General features: G+C 47.6%; 1 protein-coding gene and 1 non-coding gene across 6 annotated transcripts in view; one reads left to right on the top strand and one right to left on the bottom strand.

The window, feature by feature from the left end:
- The window catches only part of gtdc1 (glycosyltransferase-like domain containing 1), a 609,229-nt gene that overhangs the window by 285,050 nt on the left and 300,840 nt on the right, over positions 1–23,339 (bottom strand). The gene's annotated exons all lie outside the window — the stretch shown is intronic.
- On the top strand, positions 17,134–17,204 carry trnac-gca (transfer RNA cysteine (anticodon GCA)). The gene has a single exon. It is a non-coding gene; the product is annotated as a tRNA-Cys (tRNA).

Raw genomic sequence — 23,339 nt, 5'->3', positions numbered from 1 at the left:
ATCCCGGAAGATGACCACCAATGCATCCACTATTTCCAAAGCCACCTCCTTAAGCCCTGGGGGTTTATCCACATTCAATCTCATCAATTTACCCAGCACCATTTCTCTACCAATGTTGATCTCCTTCAGTTCTTCCCTCTCACTAAACCTTTCATTCTCCAACATTTCTGGTATCTGATTTGTGTCCTCTTTTGTGAAGACGGAATCAAAGTATGTATTTAATTGCTCAGCCATTTCTTTGTCGCTGATTATGCATGCCCCCGTTTCTGTCTGTAGGGGGCCTACATTTCTCTTCACCAATCTTTTTCTCTTCACATATCTATAGAAACTCAGTGTCAGTCTTTATGTTCCTTGCAAGCTTATTGGTGAGTCAACATCCTGGAGAATAACAGTGATGAGAAACTGAACTGGGACAGCCGTATAAATACTGTGTGTCCACAAAATCAGGTCAGCGGCTGGGAATTCAGAGGAGAGTAACTCACCCACAGACTTCCCAAAGCCTGTTCACCATGTACAAGGCACAAGTCAGGAGTGCGATGGACGTCTCTCCATTTCCTTGGATGAATGCAGCTCCAGCAACATTCAAGAAGCTCAACACCATCCAGGGCAAAGCAGCCTGCTTGACTGGCACCCCATTCACCACCTTTTTCATTCACTCCCTGCACCATTGACGCACAGTGGCAGCAGCATGAAGCATCGACAAGCCGCACTGCAGACATTCACCAAGGAACAGCTTGGGTCTTTACAGTGTAGTTAAGTTTGAAATGCACAAAAAACTGTAATAGTCAAGGATAAATTAAGTTGCTTTTAGATTAGTGGGAGACTAGAGGACTGGGAAATCTTTAGAGGGCAACAGAAAGCTACTAAAAAAGCTATAAAGAAGAGTAAGATAGTTTATGAGAGTAAACTTGCTCAGAATATAAAAACAGATAGTAAAAGTTTCTACAAAAATATAAAACAAAAAAAGAGTGGCTCAGGTAAATATTGGTCCTTTAGAGGATGAGAAGGGAGATTTAATAATGGGAGATGAGGAAATGGCTGAGGAACTGAACAGGTTTTTTGGGTCGGTCTTCACAGAGGAAGACACAAATAACATGCCAGTGACTGATGGAAATGAGGCTATGACAGGTGAGGACCTTGAGAGGATTGTTATCACTAAGGAGGTAGTGATGGGCAAGCTAATGGGGCTAAAGGTAGACAAGTCTCCTGGCCCGGATGGAATGCATCCCAGAGTGCTAAAAAAGATGGCTAGGGAAATTGCAAATGCATTAGTGAAAATTTACCAAAATTCACTGGACTCTGGGGTGGTCCCGGCGGATTGGAAATTAGCAAACGTGACACCACTGTTTAAAAAAGGAGGTAGGCAGAAAGAGGGTAATTATAGGCCAGTGAGCTTAACTTCGGTAGTAGGGAAGATGCTGGAATCTATCATCAAGGAAGAAATAGCGAGGCATCTGGATGGAAATTGTCTCATTGGGGAGACGCAGCATGGGTTCATAAAGGGCAGGTCGTGCCTAACGAATTTAGTGGAATTATTTGAGGACATTACCAGTGCGGTAGACAACGGGGAGCCAATGGATGTGGTATATCTGGATTTCCAGAAAGCCTTTGACAAGGTGCCACACAAAAGGTTGCTGCATAGGATAAAGATGCATGGTATTAAGGGGAAAGTAGTAGCATGGATAGAGGATTGGTTAATTAATAAAAAGCAAAGAGTGGGGATTAATGGGTGTTTCTCTGGTTGGCAACCAGTAGCTAGTGGTGTCCCTCAGGGATCAGTGTTGGACTTCCGGTGGCGCCCTCGAGGAAGCAGGTCGCAAGTCGGATCGCTCCCGCCCGCGATGGGCAAACGGACCTTTTCCAAAGGACATTTTCAGGACCTGGTGACCTGAATTGGTGGAGGGGACGATAGGGAAGAGGCTTTCCCCCCCGGGGTATGGACAGCTGGACCAGAAGTGGTCGAGTGGAGCGGCAAGGATCGAAGCGGGAGCAGCGGGGAGCCCAGACCAGGCGGCGAAGCATTGCAGAAGGCAGGGACCAGGGAGCGGAGGCCCACTGGCCAAGAGAGCAACAGATGGAGTTTTGCTTCGCCAAACTGAAGAGAGACACGCTGGACCCGATGAGAGCGGTAATGGACCGAATGGTCGAGACACAGGCTGTACAAGAGAAGGCGCTCAGGGAGGTCGAGGTGAAGCTCTCCAGCCAGGCGGACATGGTAACGGAGCTGGAGCACGAGGTGGAGGAGCTGAACTCCTGCCAGAGGAGGATGCAGGAGCAGCTTTAAGAGCTGGGGAACAGAGCCAGTAGGCAGAACCTGATGATCGTTGCCCCCCCCCCCCCCCCCCCCCCGAGGGCTGCGAGGGATTGGATTGGATTTGTTTATTGTCACGTGTACCGAGGTACAGTGAAAAGTATTTTTCTGCGAGCAGCTCGACAGATCATTAAGTACATGAGAAGTAAAGGGAAGAAAAGAAAATACATAATAGGGCAACACAACATATACAATGTAACTACATAAGCACTGGCATCGGTTGAAGCATACAGGGTGTAGTGTTAATGAAGTCAGTCCAAAAGAGGGTCATTTAGGAGTCTGGTAACAGTGGGGAAGAAGCTGTTTTTGAGTCTGTTCGTGCGTGTTCTCAGACTTCTGTATCTCCTGCTCGATGGAAGAAGTTGGAAGAGTGAGTAAGCCGGGTGGGAGGGATCTTTGGTTATGCTGCCCGTTTTCCCCAGGCAGCGGGAGGTGTAGATGGAGTCAATGGATGGGAGGCAGGTTCGTGTGATGGACTGGGCTGTGTTCACGACTCTCTGAAGTTTCTTGCGGTCCTGGGCCGAGCAGTTGCCATACCAGGCTGTGATGCAGCCCGATAGGATGCTTTCTATGGTGCATCTGTAAAAGTTGGTAAGGGTTAATGTGGACATGCCGAATTTCCTTAGTTTCCTGAGGAAGTATAGGCGCTGTTGTGCTTTCTTGGTGGTAGCGTCGACGTGGGTGGACCAGGACAGATTTTTGGAGATGTGCACCCCATGGAATTTGAAACTGCTAACCATCTCCACCTCGGCCCCGTTGATGCTGACAGGGGTGTGTACAGTACTTTGCTTCCTGAAGTCAATTACCAGCTCTTTAGTTTTGCTGGCATTGAGGGAGAGATTGTTGTTGCTACACCACTCCACTAGGTTCTCCATCTCCCTCCTGTATTCGGACTCATCGTTATTCGAGATCTGGCCCACTATGGTCGTATCGTCAGCAAACTTGTAGATGGAGTTGGAACCATGTTTTGCCACGCAGTCGTGTGTGTACAGAGAGTAGAGTAGGGGGCTAAGTACGCAGCCTTGGGGGGCACCGGTGATGAGGACTATTGTGGAGGAGGTGTTGTTGTTCATTCTTACTGATTGTGGTTTGTTGGTCAGAAAATCGAGGATCCAGTTGCAGAGTGGGGAGCCAAGTCCTAGGTTTTGGAGCTTTATATGAGCTTGGCTGGGATTATGGTGTTGAAGGCGGAGCTGTAGTCAATAAATAAGAGTCTAATGTAGGAGTCCTTGTTTTCGAGATGCTCTAGGGATGAGTGTAGGTGCAGGCAAATGGTCTCTGATGTGGACCGGTTGCAGCGGTATGCGAATTGCAGTGGATCAAGGCGTTCTGGGAGTATGGAGTTGATGCGCTTCATGATCAACCTCTCGAAGCACTTCATTACGACTGAAGTCAGGGCCACTGGTCGGTAGTAATTGAGGCACGTTGCCTGGTTCTTCTTTGGTACCGGTATGATGGTGGTCTTCTTGAAGCAGGTGGGGACTGTCATGATATTCAAACACACACATCATGATAGACACACCAACAGACAAATCAGAACACACAACACCACAACCAATGACACCCAAGGATGACTTCGTGGAGATGCCACGGATCATGCCCCTTCCATCGCCACCAGAACCAAACCACAGCCAGGGCACCACTAACAAAGATGTTGAATGTTATATTTGCACGAATGAAAAAACCAAGCACTGCACGAAGTACAACAAATGGTAAAGTAGAGACTTCGGCAACAGCATCACCTCCAACAGTCCAAGGTGAACCAGTGTGACCCCAAATCTCCACAGCTGAACCGGCTTGAGGACCAGCCCATTCTTGAGGCGGTCACCCATTAGACTGGACTTATAACGCTGTTAATACGTTCAAAAAGTCAAACACTTCTGTATTATAACCTGTTGTTGTTTATTGTTCCAGATATCGTCTGACCGGACCAATGTTCAAGTTTTTTTTTTCTCTCGCATCCAAGTTTTGTTATGGTACAACCTTGTTAGTGTGACGCACCCGACATCGCCCCATGTAAATAGTTACGTCATAAACACACGCTGTACACAACACAAACGCACACTCTTAGATGCACTCACGACACAATTATATTTATAACCACGTAGGCACTTGTCTTTGTAAAAAGGGGGGATGTCATGATATTCAAACACACACATCATGATAGACACACCAACAGACAAATCAGAACACACAACACCACAACCAATGACAGAAAGATATAAAAGCACAGACACGACCCCTGGTGGTCAGTATTAGCTGCAGAGGAGAACCAGGACACATCTATTGCCAAACACACTCAGGGAGACAGCACGTGCAGAGTATCCAGAACGAACTGTATTATAAGAGAAATAATAAAATAGAGTTGTACCACATACAACTGTGTTGGCTCATCTGTGCACCAGAGCACCCAACACCACAGGGACCTCGGAGTGGAGTCGGAACAGGTTAAAGATGTCCGTGAATACCTCTGCCAGCTGGTCCGCGCAGGCTCTGAGTGCACGACCAGGGATCCCGTCTGGGCCCGTTGCCTTCCGAGAGTTCACTTTCAGGAAAGCCAATCTGACTTCGGAAGCTGTGATGGTGGGTATGGGTGAATTATGGGCTGCTGGGGCACTCGCCAGCGGATTGTTGGTTACCTGTTCGAACAGAGCATAGAATGCATTGAGTTCATCGGGGAGGGGTGCGCTGCTGCCAGAGATACTGTTCGGCTTCGCTTTGTAGCCCGTTATGTTGTTTAGTCCTTGCCACAATGGCCGAGAGTCTGTCTGTGACTCTAGCTTGGTTTGATATTCTCTCTCGGCATTCCGGATGGCTTTGCGGAGGTCGTACCTGGATTTCTTGTATAGTTCAGGGTCGTCTGCCTTGAACGCCTCAGATCTGTCCTTCAGTAGGGAGTCAATCTCGCGATTGAGCCATGGTTTCCGGTTGGGGAACGCACATACTGCTTTCTTTGGCACGCAGTCATCCACACATTTGCTAATGAAGTCTGTGACAGTGGTGGCATACTCATTTAAGTTGGTCGCTGAGTTCTTAAATATGGACCAGTCCACTGTCTCTAAGCAGTCACATCAGAGCTCTTCTGTCTCCTCGGACCAGCACTGCACAACCTTCTTAGCTGGATTCTCCCGCTTGAGTTTCTGCTTGTATGCCGGGAGAAGGAGCACCGTCTTATGGTCTGATTTCCCAAAGTGCGGTCGGGGGATGGAACGGTAGGCGCCCTTGATTTTTGAGTAGCAGTGGTCAAGAGTGTTGTCGCCCCTGGTGGGACAGATGTGCTGGTGGAATTTTGGCAGTACACTCTTGAGGTTGGCCTTGTTGAAGTCTCCGGCCACGATGAACAAGGCTTCCGGGTGTTCTGTTTCGTAGTTGTTTATTACTGTGTATAGTTCGACCAGTGCTTTCCTCACTACTGCCTGGGGTGGGATGTAGACCGCTGTGATAATGGCTGAAGTGAACTCACGTGGAATATAATATGGGCGGCACTTCACGGTCAGGTATTCCAGGTCTGGGAGCAGTAGGTCGCCAGAGTCGCCACATCCAAGCACCAGGAGGAGTTGATGAGGAGGCAAATCCCTCCACCCTTCACTTTGCCTGATGATGCCGGGCGGTCCGCCCGGTGAATTGAGAAGCCTTCAGGTTGTATGGCACAGTCCGGCGAGGCAGGATCGGATGTGGGTGCATACGTGATGGTTATGCTCGAGGTGAACAAAACAAGATTGGTGTGCCCATTTCACATCAGCCATCTCCTTATCTTTAGCTGCTAACTATTCCCGGAGTTGCTCGATTATCTTTTCGCTTTCACTACTGTTTCCCTCATTCTTCTCTTCTTTCTCAACTAACTTCACGACCTCCTCTGTGCCTCGCTACTGTGCCAAACAGGACACTAGTGCCATCGGCTTTCGGACCTATGCTACATTTTTCTTATGGACTTCGCTTAGATTGTCCCACCAAGTTTGTCCTATGCTTCCTGGACCTAACTCATCATTTGCACAAAAATTGGACCAAAAGGACCACTCTTTCCCCTTCAAATACTTCCTCAACTCTTCCTCCCATACGGGGCATTGCTCTGCTCTGTTGGTCGCTGTGACCTCGGGTTCCTGTGGGTTCATTAAATGTTCCATCGCTTTTGTGGCCATTGCGTCTAATATCTCTTTTCCGACCTCTAATCTCTCATTTCCTACTGTTAATCTCGGTTTCCTATCGTTAATTTGGGACAGGGGATAAGGCGGCGATTTGAACTGCGGGTATGGCCTAAGCTATTTTCCGGTTCACAATTCCCTCGATAGTTTTGACACAATCTAACGAGTTTACCTTATATCCCTGTTAGTACGCATGCAGGTTAGTGCACACTTCCGAAATTCGGTGATTTGGTCGATATCGGCTGGCACTTGTGGTTCTTTCTTTCTCTCGCAATTGGATTTCAAAGTTTTGTGGGTTCTCTCGGAGTGACAAAGTCACTTCTAATCAAATCCCGTCAGAGGTCGCCAATAATGTTGCCAATCGGAATACTATCCCACCAGCGTCACCAATAATGTTGCTCTTTATGTGATGAGGCTCTATTTATGATATGATGTTATGTCCCAACAGCGTCGCCAATACTGTGGGTGTTTCCATTTCTCTCACTGAACCGCAAGGCTTTCCTGTATATCGGTCAAATGACCACACAACCAGTTAGTCAGTTCAAGTTCAAAATTGGTTTATTTACACACAAGAGTTACCTCAACATGCAAGCACAATATATTATAAGTTAAACTACACCTATCAGCGACAATAACCTATACTTAACTTCAGGGCGACCGGCACTGTGCAGATTGCTAAGGCCTTTATCTTGATCTCACGTTTGAAGAAGTGGCTCTGCCTCTGCTGGGCTCATCCGTCAGATAGCGATCGTTGGTCTTGAACTTGGCTGTCTGGTCGTTATGCTGCAGTTGGGCTGGCACAGGCCGGATTCAGAGGAGGCTGGCACAGGCCGGGTCCAAAAGAGGCAGAACACATGGCTGTGTATCTTTTTATCCCTCTAGGGTTTCGCGCTCTTTGGGGCGGTCCTTAATCTTGGACCCAATAATTCGACAGGGCTTCGATCACTGCCTTCAATTTCGGCCAATAAAGGGGCGGGTGCCTTCGCGGGTCATGACCTTGGCGGTTGGGCTCTCTGAGTAAAGGGAGTGGCGCCGGTCAGTTTGTGGCTGTATCGGTTTCTTGAGTGCAGTCCTATTGTTCTGGGGAACGGGCCATTAAAATGCAAACGAGCGGGGGTTTCGATCAGGTCTAGCTATCTGGGTTGCAAATTCACACAAGCTCTGTATCTGTCTGAGTCCTGGGTTGGCCATAAATCCCATGGTCCTTTGCAGGTGGCCATTTCAGATGGCTACAGGGTGCACTGTTGCAGTGAAATAATCTCATTGGCAGTAATCGAATTGGTAGTTCTCTGGATACCTAACCCTCGCTATATTTGGCTTTTCAGAACTACCACAAAACTAGCGTTCCTTGCTTGTCACCACTGTTCATGCTGCCAACATACTCAATGAATGTCCTACTACAATTGACCTGAGGAAGGAGCAGTGCTCCGAAAGCTAGTGTTTGAAACAAACATGTTGGACTTTAACCTGGTGTTGTAAGACTTCTTACTGTGCTCACCCCAGTCCAACGCAGGCATCTCCACATCAATGGTAGGTTCCAGGTGGCATCCAAGCAGCACATAATTTCATGGGAATACCATCATCTCAAAATTTCCCACTGGTCAAAAGTCATCCTGATTTGGGCGAAATACTAGCTATCCTCCATGATCCCAGGGAAATAAAATGTTCTTATTTTTCCACAGGATGTGACATCGCTACATATTTTTGCCCATCCCCAACAGCCCTCAAGGTGGCGTGAAGCTTACTTTTGGAACCGCTGAAGTTAATATGGTGTAGTTATATCCACAGTGCCTTTACGAAGGCAGTTCCAGGATATTGAACCAGAGGTAGTAAAGAAATAGGAATGTGGCTTCAAGTCAGGGTGGCGTGTGGGTTGGAGGAAAATTTATTTGTTTCCATGCATCTGCAGCCCTCGTCCTTTTTGGTGGTAGAGGTCATAGGTTTGGAAGGTGCTGTTGAAGGAGCCTTGACAAGTTGCTGTAGTGCATCTTCTAAATGGTACGTACTGCTGCCACTGTGTGTCAGTGGTGGAAGGAGTGGATGTTGAAGAGGGTGGAAATGGTCTGCTTCATTCTGGACGGTGTTGAGCTTCTTGAGTGATTTTTAATCTGCGCTCTCCAGGCACACTCCAACTTGTTCCTTGTAGATGGTTGTCAAGCTTTGGAGATTCAGGTGAGTTACTTTCCACTGAATTCCTAGTCTCTGACCTGCTCTGATAGTCACAGTATTTATATGGCTGATCCGGTTCAGTTTCTGGCCAATGGCAAATCCCAGGATGTTGATGATGGGTGATTCAGTGATGGTAAGGCCATTGAATAGAACATAGCGCAGAAGAAGGCCATTCGGCCTATCAACTCTGCACCAACCCACTTAAGCCCTCACTTCCACCCTATCCCCGTAACCCAATAACCCCTCCTAACCTTTTTTTTGTCACTAAGGGCAATTTATCATGGCCAATCCACCTAACAGCACGTCTTTGGACTGTGGGAGGAAACCCACGCAGACACGGGGAGAACGTGCAGACTCCGCACAGACAGTGACCCAGCGGGGAATCGAACCTGGGACCCTGGCGCTGTGAAGCCACAGTACTATCCACTTGTGCTACTGTGCTGCCCAAATGTGTGAATATGGATTTTAAAAATATTTTTGGGACTATGTTGGTATTCTTTACAGGCAAAGCTGTGAGCGTGTGTGTGTCCAGGAGTAATTGGACTGGGGGAATGTCATTAAAGACAGTTTGTCTGCGAGGACTGAGAGATAAAAGGGTAACAGTATTAGGTTCATACATTTGTAATGAAGGGTTTGAATTACAAGTAAATAGTATGGATCTAAAATTTGCATTATAGATTAAGTGGCCACTTGGGTTTGCAGCTGTTGAATTTCAAAGGGAAGTTCCGAAGTGACAAGTAACTTTTACAACTTGCAGTAGTATCAGGGGTAAACAGGGAAAGGTATATTAAACTTTACTGACCCAAACCTAAGGCAATAGTAAAACATAAAAGGTTTGTGGTGAACCACTGTAATAGGAGATGTAAGGTAGGACCTGCACTACAGGTTCGCCGGTAGCTCCTGCCGGCTGGCTCCGCCCACAGAGAACTGTATAAATATGCATGACCTCCAGTTCCCTGCCATTTCGCCAGCTGCAGCAGGAGGTCACGCATCTGACTGTAATAAAGCCACAGTTGTACCCAACTTTAGCCTTTGTGCAATTGATCGTGCATCAATTTATTACCGTCAGATTTTCCACAGAATGGATATCAGAATTAAGCCCGATCGCCTGCAGCTGGATCCGCACTCACCCGACGTCAGGAAAGACGTTACTCACTGGCTAGCATGTTTCGAGGCTTACATCAACACGGTAGACCCCGCGCCAACGGAGGCTCAGAAGATAAACGTCCTGTACTCCAGACTGTGCTCCAGCGTGTTCCCGTTGATCCAAGACACCACAACTTACATAAAAGCAATGGAACTCCTCAAAGAACACTACGCGCAGAAGGCAAACACACTCTTCGCCAGGCATGTGCCTGCCACCCACTCGCAACTACCTGGTGAGTCCATTGAAGACTTCTGGCGGGCCCTAATTCCATTTGTCCGGAACTGTGACTGTCAGGCCGTCACGGCCGCCGAACATGCGAATCTCCTCATGCGCGATGCCTTCGTGATGGGGATTACGTTGGACCGCATCCGAGAACGATTGCTGGAAGGGGCCACGCTCGAACTGGCGGAGACGAAAACCTTGGCGCTCTCCATGACGGTCGCATCCCGTAACGTACAATCGTACCTCTCCCGCCGTGCAACCCACCCTTCTACCCCTTCTTACCCCTCCTGGACCCCGCCGCCGAGCTCTTCAGCCGGGGCCACGCCTTCGCAATACGCCTGAGCCGCACGCCAATCCGCGCACCCGGGTGGTCCCCGCTGCTACTTCTGCAGTCAGCAGAAGCACCCCCGCTAACACTGCCCGGCCCGCACTGCAGTTTGTAAAGCCTGCAGTAAAAAGGGCCACTTCGCGGTTGTGTGCCAGGCCCGCGCAGTCGCTGCGATTGTGCCCGCTATCGCCCCCTCCCCCACGCCAGACGCACAATGGGAGCCACCATCTTCTCCTCCCGGGTCCATGTGCAACCAATGGGCGCCGCCATCTTGTCCCGACCCCGCAATGTGCGCCGCCATAGAACATAGAACAATACAGCGCAGTACAGGCCCTTCGGCCCACGATGTTGCACCGAAACAAAGCCATCTTGTTCCCCACAGGGTCCCCGGACATCTCGGCATCGGAACCGCACACGCTCGCCACCCAAAGCATCCGATGGCTACCCGCAGCTCGCTTCGATGACGCTGGACCAATCTCGCCCGCACAACCTGGCCACCGCATTGACGACGGTTAAAACCCAGATACGGCAAGGCGCTGCTCCCTCGCGGTCCACCCTGCCAATCAAAGGATCTCCCGAGCATCCGGATCCCACTCCATCCCAATCCGAGGCTTTTGTACAGTCACCCTCATGGTCCAGGACGTAGAATTTAGTAACTTCTATGTCCTTCCTAATCTCTCCGTTGCACTCCTGTTAGGCCTGGACTTCCAGTGCAACCTCCAGAGCCTCACCTTCAAATTCGGCAGGCCCTTACCCCCCCTTACCGTTTGCGGCCTCGCGACCCTCAAGGTCGATCCCCCCTCCCTTTTTGCAAATCTAACTACGGATTGCAAGCCCGTTGCCATTAGGAGCAAACGGTACAGCACCCAGGACAAGACCTTCATCAAGTCCGAAGTCCGGCGGCTGCTTAAGGAGGGTATTATCGAGGCCAGCAACAGCCCCTGGAGAGCCCAAGTGGTAGTGTTTAAAGCTGGGGAGAAACACAGGTTGGTCGTGGGCTACAGCCAGACCATCAATCAGTACACGCAGCTCGACGCGTACCCCCTCCCACGCATATCTGATATGGTCAATCAGATTGCGCAGTACCGGGCCTTCTCAACATTTAACCTGAAATCCGCCTACCACCAGCTCCCCATCCGGAAGTCGGACTGGCCATACATTGCCTTCGAGGAGGACGGTCGCCTCTACCACTTCCTTAGGGTCCCAGTCGGTGTCACAAATGGGGTCTCAGTCTTCCAAAGAGAGATGGACCGAATGGTCGACCGGTACGGTTTGCGGCCCACCTTTCCGTACTTAGATAATGTCACCATCTGCGGCCATGACCAGCAGGACCACGATGCCAACCTCGATAAATTCCTCCGCACTGCCACTCTTCTCAACCTGACCTACAACAAAGAGAAATGTGTGTTCAGCACGACACGGTTAGCCATTCTCGGCTATAGAGTCCAAAACGGACTTCTCGGGCCCGACCCCGACCGCATGCGCCCCCTCATGGAACTTCCCCTCCCCCACTGCCCCAAGGCCCTCAAACGCTGCCTGGGTATTTTTTCCTCCTACGCTCAGTGGGTCGCAAACTATGCGGACAAGGCCCGCCCACTCATCCAGTCCACCCAATTCACCCTCGCGGCCGAGGCACAACATGCTTTCGCCCGCATCAGAGCAGACATCGCCAAGGCCGGGATGCGCGCAGTGGACAAGTCACTGCCTTTCCAAGTAGAAAGTGACACTTCAGACGTCGCTCTTGCCGCCACTCTAAACCAGGCATGCAGACCCGTGGCATTCTTTTCCCGCACCCTTCATGCCTCGGAAATTCGACACCCATCCGTCGAAAAGGAGGCCCAGCTATCGTTGAAGCTATGCGGCATTGGAGGCATTACCTGGCCGGTAAGAGATTCACTCTCCTTACGGACCAACGGTCGGTAGCCTTCATGTTCAATAACACACAGCGGGGCAAGATCAAAAATGATAAAATCTTGCGGTGGAGAATCGAGCTCTCTACATATAATTACGAGACCTTGTATCGCCCCGGTAAACTCAACGAGCCCCCAGACGCCCTCTCCCGAGGTACATGTGCCAGCGCACAAGTGGACCAACTCCGGGCCCGACACGATAGCCTTTGTCACCCGGGGGGTCACTCGATTGTACCATCTGATCAAAGCTCGCAATCTGCCGTACTCCGTCGAGGAAGTAAGGACAGTCACAAAGGACTGCCAGGTCTGTGCAGAGTGCAAGCCGCACTTCTACCGGCCAGACTGTGCGCGCCTGGTGAAGGCTTCCCGCCCATTTGAACGCCTCAGCGTGGATTTCAAAGGGCTCCTCCCCTCCACCGACTGTAACACGTACATTTTCAGTGTGGTCGATGAGTACTCCAGATTCCCCTTTGCCATCCCATGGCCCAATATGACATCTGCCACCGTCATCAAGGCCCTCAGCACCATCCTCGCTCTGTTCGGTTTCCCCGCCTACATCCACAGTGACAGGGGATCCTCATTCATGAGCAATGAGCTGCGTCAGTTCCTGCTCAGCAGGGGTATAGCCTCCAGCAGGACGACCAGCTACAACCCCCGGGGAAACGGGCAAGTAGAATGGGAGAATGGGACAGTTTGGAGGGCCGTCCAGTTGGCCCTACGGTCCAGGAACCTCCCAGCCTCTCGCTGGCAGGAAGTCCTCCCTGACGCTCTACACTCCATCCGGTCACTATTGTGCACCGCCACTAATAACACACCCCATGAATATGTTTTTACCTTCCCCAGGAAGTCCACATCCGAGGTGTCGCTCCCAACTTGGCTCGCTGCTCCAGGACCGGTCCGTCTCCATAGGCACGTCCGACTCCACAAGGCGGACCCCTTGGTGGACAGGGTTCACCTACTCCACGCCAACCCTCAATATGCCTACATTGAGTTCCCCGACGGCCGCCAAGATACTGTCTCACTCAGGGACCTGGCACCGTCAGGTTCCACCCCAACACACACCCCCACCTCCCACCGCGCCGCCAATATTGACCCCACCAGAGCACCTTCCCCCTACCCTTTTCCGCACAAGAGGACGAAAAGGACTTCTGCCCGCTCCCGGAGTTCCCCGGTGACTGGCCAGCATCAGCACCGCCACCACCGCCATCGGTGCCACATCCACCACCGCCAGCACTGACTTCGCCGCCACCGTTATGCCGCTCCCAACGGAGCACCAGAGCACCGGACCGGCTGAACCTTTGACGGACTCCGGACCGTCAACATGGACTTTTCTTTTCCTACCACTGTACATAATTGCATTAATTGTATATAGTTTCACCTCACCCCCGCCAGACTCATTTTTATCAGCGGGTGAATGTGGTGAACCACTGTAATAGGAGATGCAAGGTAGGACCTGCACTACAGGTTCGCCAGTAGCTCCTGCCGGCTGGCTCCGCCCACAGAGAACTGTATAAATATGCTTGACCTCCAGTGCCCTGCCATTTTGCCAGCTGCAGCAGGAGGCCACGCATCTGACTGTAATAAAGCCACAGTTGTACCCAACTTTAGTCTTTGTGCAATTGATCGTGCATCAAGGTTTTTATAATTGAAGTTCAAAGAGGTGTTTGGGGACAATGGCATTTGAGAAAGGGAAAAAAAGATATTTAATGAAAGACTTGTGCAGTTCTGGTGGCTGTGTGGCAAAATGTCATGAAGACTAGATCTGTGTGCTGTGTAGGTGTGAAAGTTTTGAATTTGATCTGAGTGGAAGAGTTTGAGAAGTCATGTGGAAGTCATGTGGTATACCTTCATTGAAGCGACAACAATTCTTTGCTGTGGGTAACATTACTGGATTTTTATATTTAAAATCTATAAGGGAGTTGTTACCAAGAAGATAGTTTACTAAAGTATTTTTGACAAAGTGAGTTTTTTGGGCATTGTTCTGTAAGACTGTTTCAACTGGGTAACTTTAATCTTGCGTCCATAATTCTTTTTTATTTTTAATTAATTTTTTAATTTTTAAAATCCTAAAGGTGCTACTGCAGTTTTACACTTTTGGAGTCAGTAATTGTTCTTTCTCATTTTCAAAATACAAAAACTAAAGATTTATTATCAACAAGACAGTTTTCCCTCTGGGATCTGGCATGCTCGGCAATAACATCTGCTGTAGTTGTAACAAACGTCAAACGGAGATAGTTGGATTTTCTCTTTATGCAGATGGCCATTGCCTGGCACTTGTGTGGCATGAATGTTACTTCACACTTACCAGCCCAAGCCTGAATAGTGTCAGGGTCTTGCCGCATATCGGCAGTATCTGAGGAGTTGTGATTGGTGCTGAACATTGTACAATCATCAGCAAACATCCACACCTCTGCCCTTATGATGAAGGAAAGGTCATTGATGAAGCAGCTGAAGATGGCTGGGCGAAAGACACTCTCTTGAAGAAGTCATACAATTATATCCTGCGACTGAGATGATTGAACTCCAACTACGATCATCTTCCTTTGTGCTAGGTATGACTCCAACCAGTGGAGTGTTTTCCCACTGATTCCCATTGACTTGGGGTTTGCTGGGGCTGCTTGATAAGGTTTTCGTGAGTGTGACTATGTCATGATGTTGCTTAACTAGCCTGTGGGTCAGCTCTCTCAATGTTGGCACAAGCAGCCAGAAGTTAGTAAAGAGGACTTTGCAGGGTCAGCAGGGCTGGGTTTCCCATTGTCGATTCCAGTGGCCAGGTCGATGTCAGGTGATGTCTGGTTTCATTCCTTTTTACAGACTTTGGTTTGATATAAGTGAGGGACTTGCTGAGGGCAGTTAAGAATCAACCAAATTGCTTTGGGTCTGGAGTCACATGTAGGCCAGACCAGGTAAGGATAGCAGATTTCTTTCCCTGAAGGATATTAGCGGACCAGAATTTATTTTAAATGACAATAGTTTCATGGTCATTATAAACCTTTTAATTCCAGATTTATAAACAGAATTTAAATTCTTCCATGCCGTGGTGGGATTCAAACAAATGTCCCCAGAGCAGTACCCTGTGCCTCTGGATTACTAGTCTGGTGACATCACCATTACCTCACCGCCTCTCCCTGAACTCCACAAGTCATTGTGAAAGCATCATCAATACAAGGATTGCACCTCACCAAAACCTTCAAAGGACAAGTACAGATAGGCAATAAATATAGTCCTTTCAGTGTCACCCATATTCCAAGAACAAAAAATGCACACTGGAGGATGCTACATCACTGTTCATTTTTAAATGGTCCAACCTACTCATCCAACCTATGTCATGTAAGAATTTATTTCATACATCTGATACTCTTGTCAAATGTACACTCTAGGAAGTTATCTGAAATGTTTTTAAAGTCATGTAGATAATGTGTATACTGTGCCATGCAAGACAGTATGTACGAATGCAATATAAACACCTCATGGGAGTCTTAAAAATCCTGATATAGTGATGGGTGGGGAATGCAGAGCTATTTTTTTTAATATAGCTTCACCATCAGTGAGGGAATCATAAACAATACATATTACAATACAGTTCATGGTATTCTTGAGAATCCTTTTTTGAGGCACTAATTTACAGCACTTTAAACATTAAGAAATACCAGCTGATTGTGACAAGATTTTCTTCTTTGATTTTGAACTAAATTCAGAGTAGATTGATTTTGAGAATTGATGTAACCTAGTAATTAATAATCTTTCCCAACTGCATTATAATAAAATAACCAAGAATGGTATTTCAGAACATCTGCGATTTGAGTGCATGTGGACGTGCATGCTTGCAAAGAAAGAGGTGAGGACAGAATGTTTTTCTGGCAAGTGAACATGGTGTTGAAAGTCAGGAATTAATTTTTATTGCAAATTGTTTCCAGTTTAGGGGTCTGTATTTTTTATTGCAGCAAGAGTTCACATTAAGAAAAGCTGTGGACTGGCATATACATTCTAAATATCGATGTTTACACCCCCAATGTAGGTTAACCTAAGTTGCTTTCAAAATGTAGCATAGAAGCTTCACCTATAGCGGAGGCCAAGAAGTGAAGGGGATTATTTTGAGGTGGGAGTTTTTATCAACGATACAGGTTTCAATCTCAAATTTAGATATTTTAACTTTGTATGTTATCCTGTAAATGCTGAAAAGAGGAAACCATCAACCTGGCTTTAAGGACACACTAAATATTGAAAATATTGAATTTAACAAATGACTTCAACTCTTCACTCACTTGTAGACTTTGAGGTTAAGCGAATTTAAAACTACCAATAGAGCCTTTTAAGGTTTCCACTGTTACATTAAAAATATTACAGCAATAAAGCTACTCAAATTTTAGAAGTTTAAAATATTGTCGGTTTATTTCTCCCTAACTTTAACTATTCAATTTGAATGTTGGAGCAATTCCTGAAAAACGATGACCAAAACATTACTAGAAATTTATGCCAAAGGCCAATTGTCCCAAACAACTGAAGCCTAGAATTTATGATCGAAGTGAGTACAGCAACTTTCCCTGAGCTTGCTGAAAATCTTAATCAATTCCTGCCAGGTTTGAAAAAAAAAGGACAGGAATGCAATGGGGCCCAAACCAGGACTTGGACTTTATGATCTGATACTCCTTTCTGGTGTCCACGCTGGAATGTATCAGATATTAAAACTGACCACATAGTCTTCATCCCATTAAAATGGTGACCATCTAAATTCCCTTTGTGGCTACAAAGCGAGGTGATTTTTTTAAAAAATGGTTCCTTCTCCTCATGGACTAACTCACTCCCTTTCAGAATTACAAACCATATCCCCACCTCAAAAAAATACCTTCAACCCATTTGACCTTGAAAATTACAGCCCCATCTCCAATGTTTCTTTCCTGGAAGTGGGTATAGCTCAGTAGCAGAGCATTTGACTGCAGATCAAGAGGCCCCGGTTCAAATCCGGGTGCCCCCTCGGTAACATTTCTGGGCGGCACAGTAGCTAGTGGTTAGCACTGTTGCTTCACAGCACCAGGGTCCTAAGTTTGATTCCTGGCTTGTATCATTGTCTGTGCGGAGTCTGCACGTTCTGGCAGCATGGTAGCACAAGTGGATAGCAATGTGGCTTCACAGCGCCAGGGTCCAGGGTTTGATTCTCCGCTGAGTCACTGTCTGTGCGGAGTCTGCATGTTCTCCCCTTGTCTGCGTGGGTTTCCTCCGGGTGCTCCGGTTTCCTCCCACAGTCCAAAGACGTGCTGTTAGGTGGTTTGATAAATTGCCCTTAGTGACCAAAAAGGATAGGATGGGTTATTGGGTTACGGGGATAGGGTGGAAGTGAGGGCTTAAGTGGGTTGGTGCAGACTCGATGGGCCGAATGGCTTCCTTCTGCACTGTATGTTCTATGTATGTTCTCCCCGTGTCTGTGTCAGTTTCCTCCGGGTGCTTCAGTTTCCTCCCACAAGCCCCAAAAGGCATGCTTGTGAGGTGAATTGGACATTCTGAATTCTCTGTGTACCCGAACAGGCGCTGGAGTGTGGCAACTAGGGGCTTTTCACAGTAACTTCACTGTTACTTACATTCACTTAATGTAAGCTTGTGACAATAAAGATTTTAAAAATAAATAGATGTGTAACTTTCTCGGTCTCTGCTCATCCCTTCCACAACTCCAATGCAATACATAAAAATGGCCTCATTTAAAGTTAAAATAACATTTAAAATAACATCCATGGTCGTAGTCATGGTGCATTTGGCCTCCCTCATCCTCCCTGGGTTTACAAAGAACAAAGAGAAGAAAAGTACAGCACGGGAACAGGCCCTTCGGCCCTCCAAGCCTGTGCCTATCATGATGCCCGAACTAACAAAAATCTTTCTGCATTGACTCGCTTCTATCCCTCCATTTCGTCCCTATTCATGTACCCATCCAGATGCCTTTAAATGTTGCTAATGTGCCTGCTTCCACCACATCCTATGGCAGCATGTTCCAGGTGCTTCTAACCCTCTATTTCCTCCCTATTCATATACCCATCCAGATGCCTCTTAAATGTTGCTAATGTGCCTGCTTCCACCATATCCTATGGCAGCACGTTCCAGGCACCCACCACTCTCTGCGAGAAAAACGTACACCGCACATCTCCCTTAAACCTTCCCCCTCTCACCTTGAACCTGTGCCCCCTAATAATTGACATTTCCACCCTTGGAAAAAGCCTCTGACTATCCACCCTGTCTATGCCTCTCATAATTTTGTAGACCTCTATCAGGTCTCCCCTCAGTCTCCCCCTTATCAGTGAAAACAATCCTAATTTATTCAACCTCTCCTCATAGCCAATATCATCGAGACCAAGCAACATCCTGGTGAACCTTCTTTGCACTCTCTCCAAAACTTCCACGTCCTTCTGATAAAGCGGTGATCAGAATTGCATGCAATACTCCAAATGCGGCCTGTTCACAATCGTTTTTTACAATCACAGAAACCATCCTCCTTCACCACCTCTCCTCTATTACCTAACTTGGTTCAAGGCTTATCCATCCAACTGTTACCCAAATTTTCCATCAATTGCTTCACTTCCCCAACGAAGCACCATAAATTCATGAACTTTTATCCCTTACTTATCTCCTTATTGAAGGTCTTCTTATTCAAGGAAGGATGCATGTGCATCAGAAGCAGTTCACAAAAGGTTTATTAAACTAATACCAGGAATGGGCAGGTTATTTTATGAGGAAAAATAAGACAGGCTGGGCTTGTATCCAGTGGAGTTTAAAAGAGTAAGAGGCGACTTGATTGCAATATAAAAGATCCTGGCGGCCTTGGCAGGGTCAATGTGGAGAGGACATTTCTTTACATTTCCTCTTGTGGGAGAATCTGGAACTAGGAGTCACCCGCATAGTAGCACAGTGGTTAGCACTGCGGCTTCACAGCACCAGGGATCCAGGTTTGATTCCTTGCTTGGGTCACTGTGTGTGCGGATCTGCATGTTCTCCAAGTGTCTGCGTGGGTGCACTAGTTTCCTCCCACAAGTCCCGAAAGATGTGCTTGTTAGGTGAATTGGACATTCTGAATTCTCCCTCTGTGTACCCGAACAGGTGCCAGAGTGTGGCGACTATGGGATTTTCCCAGTGTTAATGTAAGCCTACTTGTGACAATAAAGATTATTATTTTTTCAGACAGTGAGTAGACTTTTTTTTCTCTCTCAGAGGGTAGTAAGTCTTTGGTCCTCTTCCTCAAAAGGCAGTGGAAGCAGGGGGCGAGATTCTCCGACCCCCCGCCGGATCGGAGAATCGCCGGGGGCTGGCGTGAATCCCGCCCCCACCGGTTGCCGAATTCTCCGGCACCTGAGATTCGGCGGGGGTCGAGAATCCCCCCCCCCCCCGCGATTCTCCGGCCCGGATGGGCCGAAGTCCCACTGCTAGAATGCCTGTCCCGCCGGCGTGGATTGAACCACCTACCTTACCGGCGGGACAAGGTGGCGCGGGCGGGCTCCGGGGTCCTGGGGGGGGGTGCGGGGCGATCTGGCCCCCGGGGGGTGCCCCCCCGGGGCCCACCGATCCGCGGGCGGGCCTGTGCCGTGGGGCACTCTTTTCCTTCCGCCTTCGCCACGGTCTCCACCATGGTGGAGGCGGAAGAGACTCCCTCCACAGCGCATGCGCGGGGATGCCGTGAGCAGCTGCTAACGCTCCCGCACATGTGCCACCCGGAGATGTCATTTCCGCGCTAGCTGGCGGGGCACCAAAGGCCTTTTCCGCCAGCTGGCGGGGCGGAAATTAGTCTGGCGCGGGCCTAGCCCTTCAAGGTTGGGGCTCGGCCCCCAAGGTGCAGAAGATTCCGCACCTTTAGGGCGGCGCGATGCCCGACTGATTTGCGCCGTTTTTGGCGCCGGTCGGCGGACATCGCGCCGTTACCGGAGAATTTCTCCCAGGGTCTTTGACTGTGTTTAAGGCAGAGTTAGATAGATTCTTGACAAATAAGGGGATGAAAGGTTACCGGTTGGGTGGTTAAAGTCAGATCAGTTATGGTCTTATTAAATGGTGGAACAGCGGGACATGGTGCACTCTTGTTCCTACGTCATATTTTTGTACCTCCCACTTCTTAAGCAGTCCCTCAGGATTGAGGATGAAATAATAATAATCACTTATTGTCACAAGTAGGCTTCAATGAAGTTACTGTGAAGTTACCCTAGTCGCCACATTCTGGCACCTGTTCGGGGAGGCCGGTACGGGAATTGAACCCGCGTTGCTGGCATTGTTCTGCGTTACAAGCCAGCTGTTTAGACCATTGTGCTAAACCAACCCCTGACTTGCTTCCCCTCTGATTCAATGGGTTCTGAAATGGCTGAGAAGCCCAATGTGAGATCTGCGGACTTTGCCACGAGGGGCAGGGGATGCTTGAAGGGTTGGATAGGTGGGCCTTTTGGAGTTTTGTGCTCTCTATCTCTGAACTCTTTTTGAGTTCTCTGACACCTGAAATCCATTTCTGTACATTCCTGACAGTTGCCTTCCTGAATACCGATGTGCTGCCTTTTGGTTAAATCATCTGCAGGCAGGGGATCAGCATCCACCTCTCTTGACACCTTTACTGCCTGAGTGCAGCTTGTCCAATATCCAATATTCCCTCAAGTTAAATTTAGGAACACTGGAGCATCTTCTTCTGCCTGCACCGCAAACCCCATAGCTTCCACTCCATCCATTATCTAAAATACAACTGTACTACTTACAACGTCCTTGCTGTACAATTTACTTCTAAGGTGAATTTCTGAGATTGTATCTCTCCATCAGAAAGACAACAGCATCAACAACTTGTATTTGTAAAGTGCCTTTATGTACAAAGGCACTACACAAATGCAGAATCAGATAGAAAATGAACCTTGAAAAAAAAATACAGCTTTTAAGATGGGATGACCAGAAAGATGGGGTTCAAGGAAGAATGAGAGGTAGAGTGACAAATCTGTTTAAGGAAGGAATTTCAGAGGTGGGGCCTTTCAAGCCTAAATGCAAGGCCACCAATGATAGGATGAATGGGGAGGGAATGCACAGATGTTTATGAGATGGAGGGGGCGGGGGCATTGGGGGGGGGGCAGATGTTGTAGAGCTGGAGAGTTACAGAGTTAAGGAGGGGGAAGGGAGGGGTTAAAGAGGGTTAAGCATGAAAATAAGACCTTTAAATTAGAGCCCTGGAGGATCATGAAGTCAGCAAGGATAGATGTAATGGGTGATTGGGATCGAGCACAGAATTTTGGAGGAACTGACTCTGCAGGATGGGATGCCAGCCAATAGAGTATTGGAGTAGTCAAACCTGAATGTGACACAAGGACAGATAAGAATTTAGGAATCTGCCAGCTGAGACAAAGTTGCTACATAAATGTAAGCTATTGCTGTGCTTTTTCAGATTACAAAAGCTGTATGTTTAGTTGCTTACAGGAAGCAGTCATATATAACAGATAGGAATAGTAGCCCATAATAAAGCACCTCAACCAGTGCCTCAGACCTTCTAAAATTCTCATCCCTGCTGTTGTCGTCTGCAGTCTCAACTATTTCCATAACATGGAGGAGCGTAGACCACAAAGGATACATTGATGCATTAGTATGAGATTGCCCTCCAAATTCTATAAAAGGTTTGAAAGACAAGTGATACAGAGATCTCTTCAAGCACGGGATAAGTTCTGTCTTTTCCTATATATTTTTTTCCTCTGCTCAATCATTCATAAAGCCACAGGTATATACAGCACAGTGGCAATATAACAGAGAATATCTTGCCATATCTACAGAGTTCCCTGCTTCATTTTGAGAAATTCCGCACCGCCTCAGTGCCCTGAATGACCACACCAACAAGATGAGAGAAAGAAAGGAATTATTGACCTGTTACCCTAACATCTGTTGTGGAAAAATCATTGGAATCTCTAACTTTCTCCAGTTCTGATCATCAACTGTATGCTTCTCTGAAGATGCTGCTAGAGCTGCTGAACATTTCCAGCAGTTTCTGTTTTTATTTCATTATTGAAATCTATTAGGAAAGAGGCAGTGGAAAAATTAGAGCTGATGAGAAAGAGCTGGCATGAATTTGTAAAGTAGGGGTTGTATCCAGCACACCCAATTGAATTTGTGAGGTACTAACTAAAGTAGTAAACAGAGAAAAGTTAATGAATATAATAATAAGAATTGTTTATTGTCACAAGTAGGCTTCAATAACGTTTTTTTCTAATTTTTTTAAAATTTAGAGCACCCCGTTCTTTTTTCCAATTACGGGGCAATTTAACGTGGCCAATTCACCTACCCTGCACATCTTTGGTTGTGGGGGTGAAACCCACGCAAACACGGGGAGAATGTGCAAACTCCACACAGACAGTGACCGAAGAGCCAGGATCGAACCTGGTACCTTGGTGCCGTGAGGTAGCAGTGCTAACCACTGTGCCACCGTGCAGCCCTGGCTTCAATAAAGTTACTGTGAAAAGCCCCTAGTCGTCACATTCCGGCGCCTGTTTGGGGAGGCCGGTATGGGGTATAGATCATATGTAGTTACAGAAGGCATTCAAAAATACTCCACATAAGAGACTATTAACTAAAATTAAAGTTCATGAAATGAAAGACAAATTATTGACCTGGTTAGAAGATTGGTTAAATGGTAGAAGATAAGGATAATGAATATGACCGAATTGGAAGGAAGTGACTAGTCGAGTCCCACAATAATCTATGTTCTAACCTCGGCTAATTGCGATATTTATTAATGTCTTGGATAATGCCATAAAGAGCCAGGTTTTCTCTTTACACAAAGATTGTGGCATCATAAGTAATGTAATCAGATACATAAAAATGCAGAGACAATTCGGGATGAAGTAAGTGAGTGAGCAAAACTGGCTGATGGATTTCAATGCAGGCAAGTATGAAGTCATCCATTTTGGTCCAGAAAAGGATGGTTCAGGGTATTATTTAAATGGGGAAGAGCTACCAACATTGATGGTCCAAAAAGATTAAGGGTTCCACATACACAGATCACAAATGTAGTAAGGTACAAAAACACAAAAAGGCTAATAGTATGTTAGCCTTTATAACTAGAGTGTAGAATAGAAAAGAAAAAGGAATTTAGGCACATTTATACAAAGCACGAGGATACTTCTGTGCA

Source organism: Scyliorhinus torazame, chromosome 2 (genome assembly GCF_047496885.1).
Source record: "Scyliorhinus torazame isolate Kashiwa2021f chromosome 2, sScyTor2.1, whole genome shotgun sequence".
In the NCBI taxonomy this organism is placed as follows: Eukaryota; Metazoa; Chordata; class Chondrichthyes; order Carcharhiniformes; family Scyliorhinidae; genus Scyliorhinus; species Scyliorhinus torazame.
This window is presented reverse-complemented; position numbering and strand designations above follow the sequence as displayed.